Source organism: Chrysochloris asiatica, unplaced genomic scaffold (assembly GCF_000296735.1).
Source record: "Chrysochloris asiatica unplaced genomic scaffold, ChrAsi1.0 scaffold00247, whole genome shotgun sequence".
NCBI classification, from domain to species: domain Eukaryota; kingdom Metazoa; phylum Chordata; class Mammalia; order Afrosoricida; family Chrysochloridae; genus Chrysochloris; species Chrysochloris asiatica.
The window spans coordinates 2,793,550-2,802,869 of record NW_006408765.1 but is presented as its reverse complement, the minus strand read 5'-3'; the positions used below and the strand labels follow the sequence as shown (position 1 = coordinate 2,802,869).

The 9,320-nt window shown below is 35.6% G+C and overlaps 1 protein-coding gene across 2 annotated transcripts in view; it reads left to right on the top strand.

Annotated features, from left to right (window-relative positions):
• Window positions 1-9,320, top strand: part of BRINP3 (bone morphogenetic protein/retinoic acid inducible neural-specific 3) — a 737,483-nt gene that overhangs the window by 328,160 nt on the left and 400,003 nt on the right. The window lies entirely within an intron of this gene.

The following is a 9,320-nucleotide window of genomic DNA, read 5'->3' as shown; positions in this document are numbered from 1 at the left end:
ATGTCAAGTTCATCAAATTATAGCAATTTATACTCGTTTCCTTTACAAAAATTGTTTTTTTATTTTTCTGTAGTAGAGTTCTGATCATCAAGCCACTGAAGCTAGGTCGAATGTTACTATCAACAAGTTTGGGTGTTCTTGTTCATCTCCCCTCACTTCAAATCAGCTGGACACTTCACTCTCAGCTCTAGCCCTCCATGGCTATGTCCTTGTCCATGGGCTCAGGAGTCCCCTAGGTCTCACCACACTTCAGAACAACCTGCTCTTCCTCTTCTCTCTCTTATCACAGGGCAGGATGCTGGGAGTCTATGGAATGTTGTCGAACTCAGCCCATGTCTTCCTTGTTGCTTCCCTCTCCTTTTCTATTCACCATTAGTCCAACGTGGTCATCAGCAATCTTACATGTCTTCTCATGGGTTCCCTTGGAGTTTCAGTCTTAGATGGGGGTTTGTCCTGAAGGGACTTGATAGCTTGCTTTATGGCTCCCCAGAAGAGAGTTTATTTTTGTACCTTTATTTATATGTTCAATAAATTCCAAAAATCATTTGCTTTCAAAACACTGTGCTCTAAATTCAGTTAAAATAATTATCTTCATGAAAGTGAAACACATTAAGACTTTTGGCCTGTTTTTATTTTTTAGGGATTACTTGCTCTATCTAATTTACTTTTACTTATATAAATGAATATATGTTGTCATTTTAATGCCTTTAGTTTTTAAACATTTTGCATTACTATTCAGTGTATAAAATCTCTAAATACAAGGTACATTCAGAGAAGTCTTACTTCAAAATCTGGACGCTCAACCCAACATTCCTCCCCCAATCATTTTCCTATCAGTGATTATATTGATATAAGTGTTTGGTTTATCTTTTCAGGATTTATTTTGCCAAAAACAAAGCATGATATGCATGTATCTATATATATATAGATACATTAGATACATGCATATCATGCTTTGTTTGGGGCAAAATATATATGTGTGTGTGTTTGCATTTTGTATTTCCCCCCTATTTATATTAAAAAATAGATTATTTGTGAAATATATGTTTTATCCAGTATGTAGAAATTATCCTTATTACTCATTTTCATGGCTATACAGTATTGTATATTTAGTATATTTATTCTTATTGATAGGTATTTGTGGTTTTTTCTAATATTGAAAATCAAGACACAATGAATATTCTTTGCATATTTTAGCCAAAAATTTTTGGGATACATTATTAAATTTGAATCACTGAGTTAAATATTGATAAATATTGCCAAATTTATCACTGCATGTTTTATATAATTTTGAAATCTTATCAATAATTTATGTGATAATCAGTTTGCCAGTAGTCTATGCTGTAAAAAATTGGGTTTGGATAAATACTATAATTGCAAAGCAATTATTTGAATCAGTCCAGGGAGATGAAGATAATCTACTTCTGTTGCTTAGTTATGTAGTGGAGAACAAATACCACTCCAAACACTAATGTGTCCTGTGGACATCTTTTCTTCCTTTCCCTGTTTAGAATAAATTCCAGCCACCAATGCAAGTTATCTGGGGCTACACCAATAGGGACTTGCTACAATCTTTAGAATCTATAGGACTCTATCAACTTCAGATTATCTGACCTCAGATTTTCTGAGTTATTAGCCACAAAATCGGGAGTACATACCAGACCAGCCATCCTACATTACTCCTTTGTATCCTATAATTATTTGGAATTAGTAAAAAATATCACAAATGTCATATCATACTTAATGCAGACTTTCTATAACCAAGAAGAATAAAAAAGAAGGCATACAAAGGGGGAGGACTGGAAGGGTTTCCATGCTCCCAAAAGGGAAGGGCTATCCTCTCCCATTTATGGTCACCAACCATGAAGCTCCATTGGGTCTGAGAGATCACAGTTGTTACAGGCCTAACCAAATGGCCATGATTGATACCATGCTACCTGAGGCCTACTCAGCACCAGGTTAATTTATTAGCCTTAGGAATGGTATAGTTATCAGGATTCCAGACCAAAAGTCCAAACTGCTTGTTAAGTCTCCCGGAGAAGCCCTGGTAGCATAGTGGCTATGTGTGAGGCTGCTAACCACAAGGTCCGTAGTTTGAATTCACCAGCCACACCACAAGAGAAAGATGAAGCTTTCTGCTCTTGTAAAGATTTACAGCCTTAGAAAACCTATACAAGGTCACATTCCTTATATTTTAATAGGAGTCTTTGTGTGGCACTGTAGCATAATCACTGGATAACAATCAACAACTAATACTTTGATAGGGAGTTCAGTGACGCTAAAGGATAAGCACTGGACTGCAAACCACAAGTCAGTAGTTTGAGCCAACCAGTAATCTCTGGGAGAAAAATGAGGCTTTCTGCTCCCACAAAGATTTACAGTCCAGAAACTCTAGAGTCATTATGAGTAAGAACTGACTTGGTGGCACATAATAACAATAACAATGCTTTGATAAGATTATTATCTCTAGTTTGTAATATTGGCTTTTACCTTTTTGAGATATTAACACTCTGCTTTTTACATTTTATATATTTTTCTACTAAAAACTTGATATTTTTTCTCCTAGAAGTTTAGGAACTCTTAGACTGGTAAAGCTACTAGCCATTTGTGCATTATGTAACTTGAAAATATTTTTTTCTAACATGCAGATCAAAGTTCAAAATTCATTTTTGTTTGGTGTTTTTGTGTCAGAAAAAACAAGTTTTCTGTGAGTCTAATTTAACTATCTGTTACTTTATTGTTTCTCTAATTTGTTTGGTATTTATCATGGTATAAAATAGTATTCTTTATTTTGCAAATGACTTTTTAGATGTCAACATTTCATTTATTAAAAGTTTGGTTCTTTTCCCTACTGAATCAATATCCCATCTTTATCATATATTAAATTTCCATATGCATTTTTATGAAGCAGCTGTACTGTTCCATTGATCTGTTTATTCATTCATCAGCACTTTATATTACACTGTTTTACAATAGCTCTTGCTATTATTGTTAGGTGCCATTGAGTCAGTTTCAATTTATAGCAGCCGCTTGCACAAAAAAATGAAATATCATCTGGTCCAAGCCATCCTCACAATTGTTACAGTTTTTTAATTTTGCTTTTTTAAAAATGTAGAATATGATTTATTTAATATTTTTAAAGCTTTTTATTGTGAACTGCATGGAGGTGTACATAGCAGATCATCAGTTTTACAGTCAGCAAATCGTATACTTTGCTTCATTGTAATGATGGCAATCCCTTCCATGTACCATCAAGTAATAGTATTTATCTCTATTTCCTTGCACTTTCCCCTGTGTCTCCTACTATATTCTGCTTTCCTCTGCTATCCTCCCTCCTGTTGTATATTCTTAGTGCATCACCCATGTTAAAGGAGCTCTGGTAGCATAGTGGTTACAAGTATGACTGCAAATCTCTTGGTCAGCAGTTTGAAACTACCAGCTGTTCGGCGGGAGAAAGATGATGCTTTCTGCTCCTGTAAAGATTTGCAGGCTCGGAAACCCTGTAGAAGGTCGCTATGAGTAGACAGCACATAACAACAACAACAACACCAATGTTAATATGTGTCTATACTCTTTTGTTGTTAAGTGATTCTTCTACCATCCTCCTTATTCATGGTCCAACTGTCAAATGTATATGAGGCAATTGAAAATATGATGATTGGGTTAGGACAAACTTAGTCCTCACTTGAAAGTCACCTTTTGCATCAGACTTACCTAATGCAACACATCTTTTGATTTCATGACTACTACTTTCATGATTGAGTCTTGGTATGGGTCTGTAGGGTAAGCACTGGACTGCTAATCACAAGGTGGGTCGTTCAAACCCATCAGCCACTTTTTGTAACCCTATATAGGATCGCTATGAGTCCAAACTGATTCTATTGCACCTAACAATGACAACAATGTTCCATGAATATTGATTGTGTATCCTTCAATTTGTCATTCTTGGCATAGCAAACCATGTAATTTTCAGATTTAAAATGGTCAGTATCAGTCCATTTCAGCTCACTAATAACTAGGAAATGGATTTTTATGTATTACATTTCATTTTTGGCAATTTGTAGTCTCCCTAGATTCATAGTTTGTACATTTCATGCTTTTATTATTAATGGATATTACAGCTGCCTGTGAGTCCTGGTGTGGCACTGTGGCTTAATGTACTCAACTGCAAAGTCTGTTTGAACCACAGTGTCAGTGGTACAAGCTTCCCAGTCACTCCTTGGAAACGCTATACAGGGTCACTATAGGTCAGAACTGACTTGACAGCACTTAACAACAACATGTAGTGCAAATATTTTGTTTTTAATTGGTAGCTTAAAGATCATCAACTTGAACTCACACACTGGTGCCACAAAAGAAAGGCCTGTTGCCTATGGATTGAAAAGTCACCATGTTGGTGACTGATAAGGGGAAGTGAAGGAAAAATAGCTATGAAGCTGCGAGCTAAGTCCATGTTCATTAGACTCCTGTGAACATGTGGAGACCTGGTTGACCAGCAGTAAGGCAAGACCTGGGGACTCCTGGGCCCAGAGACAGTGACATATCCACAGAAGGCAAGAGTAGAGAGTGAAGCATCCAGTTGATAAGAAGAGAGGACATATGCACAAGAACACCCACACCTGCAGATAATACCCACTTGACCTGGCTTCAATGACTGGATGAGCAGAGCTCAACTAGAAGAAGGAAGAAGAGGGAAAAAAGAGTAATCTGATGTAATTTGATGAACTTGACCTACACCTATGGATGCACTAGCTTAAAAGAGGGAACAAATCTTTACAGCGAGGATCATTCCCACCCCTTCGGTACACAGGGTAGACAGGGATGGGCAACTTGGACATTGGCTACCCAAATTGGGGTGGGGGTACAAAGGCAAGAAGTGACTGGCTTACAAGCTTTCAAGAGGGAGCCTAGATCCAGAGGATGTGGAGGAAGGTAGACTCTCCACTGAGTAGTATCTAATCTGTCGGGCCAGCCTGAAGAAAGGCGATGGGGACAGGACTCTTGTGGTACAATAGTGAATAATTGCTATTAGGACAGACTGTGAGGGTTGGAAATGTAAAGGTAGTTCTGTAGCAAAAAGAGGTGTGTGGTTGACATTGCAGTTCAGGAGTGGAGGTTCCTGAGACCATCAAGGGAGAAGAGCTGAGTGCAGGGTCCCTACTCAGAGAAACGGAGATGCCAGAGATGGAGGCAGAGATCGTGATGTGTAGAGATGGAGTGGCTGGGGACTCTAGACCCAGAAAGGGAGAGGGACTATGTGCTGAGAACCCAGGGTCAGGCTTGCAGGGTATACCCTTTGTTTGTTTGATGATACATGGAGGGGATTATAACCATGGTAATGATATAGGATGAATGTAAGGCTAACGTTCTCTCACGTAAACTATCACAAAACTCACAATTAAAAAAAAAAAAAAAAGGCTTGTTGTTTCCATAAAGTTTAACAATCAAGAAAATAATATAGAACATGTTTACTTTTAACACAAAGAACTTATTAAAAACATGTTATAAACATATTTTAAACAGTATATATTTTCAATGCCAACAAAAAATTCTTTGAAAATTCCTGTTTTCAAAGCATGATAGAAAATATCTGCAACAACTACATCAGTTAAAATTCCACTTTTTCAAAGCATGAAGTGATTACACATACACCATGCACATATTAGACATATGTGTGTTATTAATCAGTGCATACTATGTCTGAAAAATATGAACATAAAAATAAATGAATAGAATACAGAGGAAGTGAATTGACTAAATCTGAGGAAAGAGATGTTGGAGAAGTTCAATATCATCAGTCATAGCAAGACCATTGGCCAAATGATGAACAGAAGAGGAAGAATAAACCAAAATGGGTATCAGAAGAGACTTTGCCACTTACTTTTGAAAGAGCAGTAGCTGAAGTGAATGGAATAAATGACAATATAAAAGACATGAACAGGAGATTTCAATGGACAGCTCAAGAAGATATGTATAATATACAACAAAATGTACAAAGACCTGAAGTTAAAAAAAAGAGAGAGCGAGAGAAGAACATACTTTGCATTTCTCAAGCTGATAGAACTGAAGAAAAATTTCAAGACATGTGTTAAAATATAAAAACATTCTATGAGTAAAATATTTCCAATGCAAGGAACATTCAAAGAAGATTGTAGGAATATAGAATCACTGTACCAGAAAGAATTGGTCAATGTTCAGCTATTTCAGGAAACAGCATATGATCGATAACTAATGGAATTGAAGGAAGATGTCCAAGCTACACTAAGTGCATTGGCAGAAAGCAAGACTCCCTGAATTAACAGAATAGCATTTGAAATGTTTCAACAAATCAGTGTAATACTGGAGATGTTCAATCCTTAATGGCAGGACATTTGGAAGGTTGCTACCTTACCAACTGACTGGAAGATATACATGTTTGTGCCCATTCTAAAAAAAGAATAAAGAAATTATCAAACAATATCAGTAGTGTCATTGCAATTAAAATTATTCTGAAGATAATTCAAAGTGGTTAAAGCAGTATATTGTCAGGGAACTAAGAAATTTAAGCCAGTTTTAGAAGAGGAGGTGGAACAAATAATATCATTGCTGACATCAAAAGGATCTTGGCTAAAAGTAGAGAATATCAGAAAGATGTTTATTTGCATTTTATTGATTATATAAAGACATTAAATTGTGTGGACCCTAACAAATTATGAGTAACTATCAAAAAATTTGATTTCTGGAACACTTACGTATGTTCATACAGGACCTATACATTGACAAAGAGGCAGTCATTCAAAGAGACAAAAAAGGAACACGGAATGGTTTCAAATCAGGAAAAGTGTGTGTCAGAGTTGTATTCTTTCAGAATACTTATTCAATCTATGTGCTGAGAAAATTATCTGAGAAACTGGGCTATGTGAAGAAGAATGCTGCAGCAGTAGTGCTGGAAGAAGACTCATTAACAACCTGTTATATGTAGATGACACAACCTTGCTTGCTGAAAGTGAAAAGGACTTGAGATACTTATTACTAAAGAGCAAAGACTACAACCTTAGATACGGAGTATACATCAGTATGAGGAAAAAAGATTCTTTCAAAATGACCAATTAGCACATCAGAATAAAAGGAGAGACTGAAGCTGTCAAGGGTTTCATTTTACTTGGATTGACAATTAATGTCTATGGTAACAGAAGTCAAGAAATCAATGATAATTAGAAATATCTGCTATAAAAGACCTCTTGAAAACATTAAAAATACAGACTTTATGTTAAAGTTCATAGTGTGCCTGGCCCAAACCATGGTACTTTAAATTGTCTCATATGCATGCAAAATTGGGGGATGATTAAGAAAGACAAAAGATGAATTGATTACTTTGAATTATGGTGTTAGTGAAGACAATTATTAAACATATGGTGGACTGACAGAGAAATGAATAAATCTGTTTTGGAAGTTCAGCCAGCATGCTCTTTTGAAGTGAAAATGACCACAGTGTGTCTCGCTTACTATGGACATGTTATCAGGAGCAACCCGTGTCTGGTGAAACACATCATACCTGGTAGAGTAGAGGATCTTTAAAACAGAGGAAGACACTGATGAGCTGGTTTGACACAGTGGCTGCAATAGTGAGCTCAAATACAGCAGTGATTGTGAGAATGGCCCTGACCACTCATTATTTTTTTCTATTATACATAGAGTTGCTATGAATCAGAAATGACTCAATGTCCCCTAAAGACAACAACAGCAATAACATAATGAAAGTGATATTAAGAGAAAAGGATAATAAATAAAGACACAAAGTCAAAACTACATACAAAAGTATACACATACACATGTGCAAAGAAACTACAGACAATATTAAAATGTATGTTGCATAGAACATTATTATTGCTTGTTATAACACTTACTGTATCTATTTAAGTCTAACAAATGTGTGTCCTGATATTAGCAGTATATATGTACTTAATCTATATCTCCTTATCTTCTACTTTATGAAAATCACCACTTACAGAGCAAGCAACTTTGCACAGTTTAATCTTTAGCACTTTAGTTCTTCTGTCTCACTTAATACTTATGCCCTGAATTGTACAACATCTTATATCAAGATAATTCATTCTTCATGTACATTTATTAAGCGTTCCTTTATTTTCCAACTTTCTTAATCAGATGTGTCTTTTACATATGCAGCAGAGCAGTTTTATATTCCAATATGTAATAAAATACTGGAGTCCTGGTGTGGTGCTATAGGATAAGCACTGGACTTGCTAACTACAAGGTTAGCCGTTCAAAGTCACCAGCTGCTCCTTGGAAACCCTACACAGGTTCACTCTGAGTTGGAACTGCTCGATGGCACTTAACATTGACAATGGAATATTATCAATTAAAATGAAAGGCTTTATCAATGAATACACAATTTTAAAATAAGTAAAGTTTTAAAAATTAAAGTTTTGTGTATTTATTGCTAAAGCTTTTCATATTAACTAATAAGCTTGGTCTCTATTCCATTATATATTTTTGAATGTTATGAGCAAATTAAAAATATGCATATAACATTTTTTCTTTCTTTGTATTTATTTAATCAATAAGTATTTTAAATTAGTATTGCTTTACATAATACTCTTAGTCAACTTTTTGTATGAGCAATACTGAAATTATATATTACTTCTAAGTTGTGAGTTTCTGATGAGATTTCACTACTTTAATGAATGCTAATGAGGTAGTAAGCTTGATTCTTACATTTTCCCTCTTATTTTGTCGTACTCTCATATTTAATCCTTTTACAACATGTACTAGATATTATTTTTATATTGGAAACACATGAATATTGTTTTATTATAATCTCTTCTCCAATCATTTCATTGTTGTCTTAAATTCATTGTTGTTAGGAACCCGCGAGTAGGTTCTGATTCATAGCAACCTTACGTACAACAGAAGGAAGAACTGCTGGTCCTTTGTCACCCTCACAATTCTTGTTAGGCTTGAGCCCATTGCTGCTTCCACTCTGTCAATCCATCTCATTGGAAGAATTTCTCCTTTTCACTGACCCTTCACTTTACCAAATATGTCCTTCTACAGGGAATGGCCCCTCCTGATAATATGTCCTCAATGTGAAAGTTGAAGTCTTGCTTTCCTGGTTTCTAAGGAGCATTCTGGCTGTACTTCTCCCAACACAGATTTGTTTGTCTTCTAGTAGTCCACAGTACTTTTATACTCTTCTCCAACACAACTTAAATACTTCAATCTCCAACAGTCTTGCTTATTTACTGCCCAACTTTCACATACATATCAACTATTGAAAATAGCATTACTTGGATCAGTTGCACCTTGCTCCTAAAACTGAC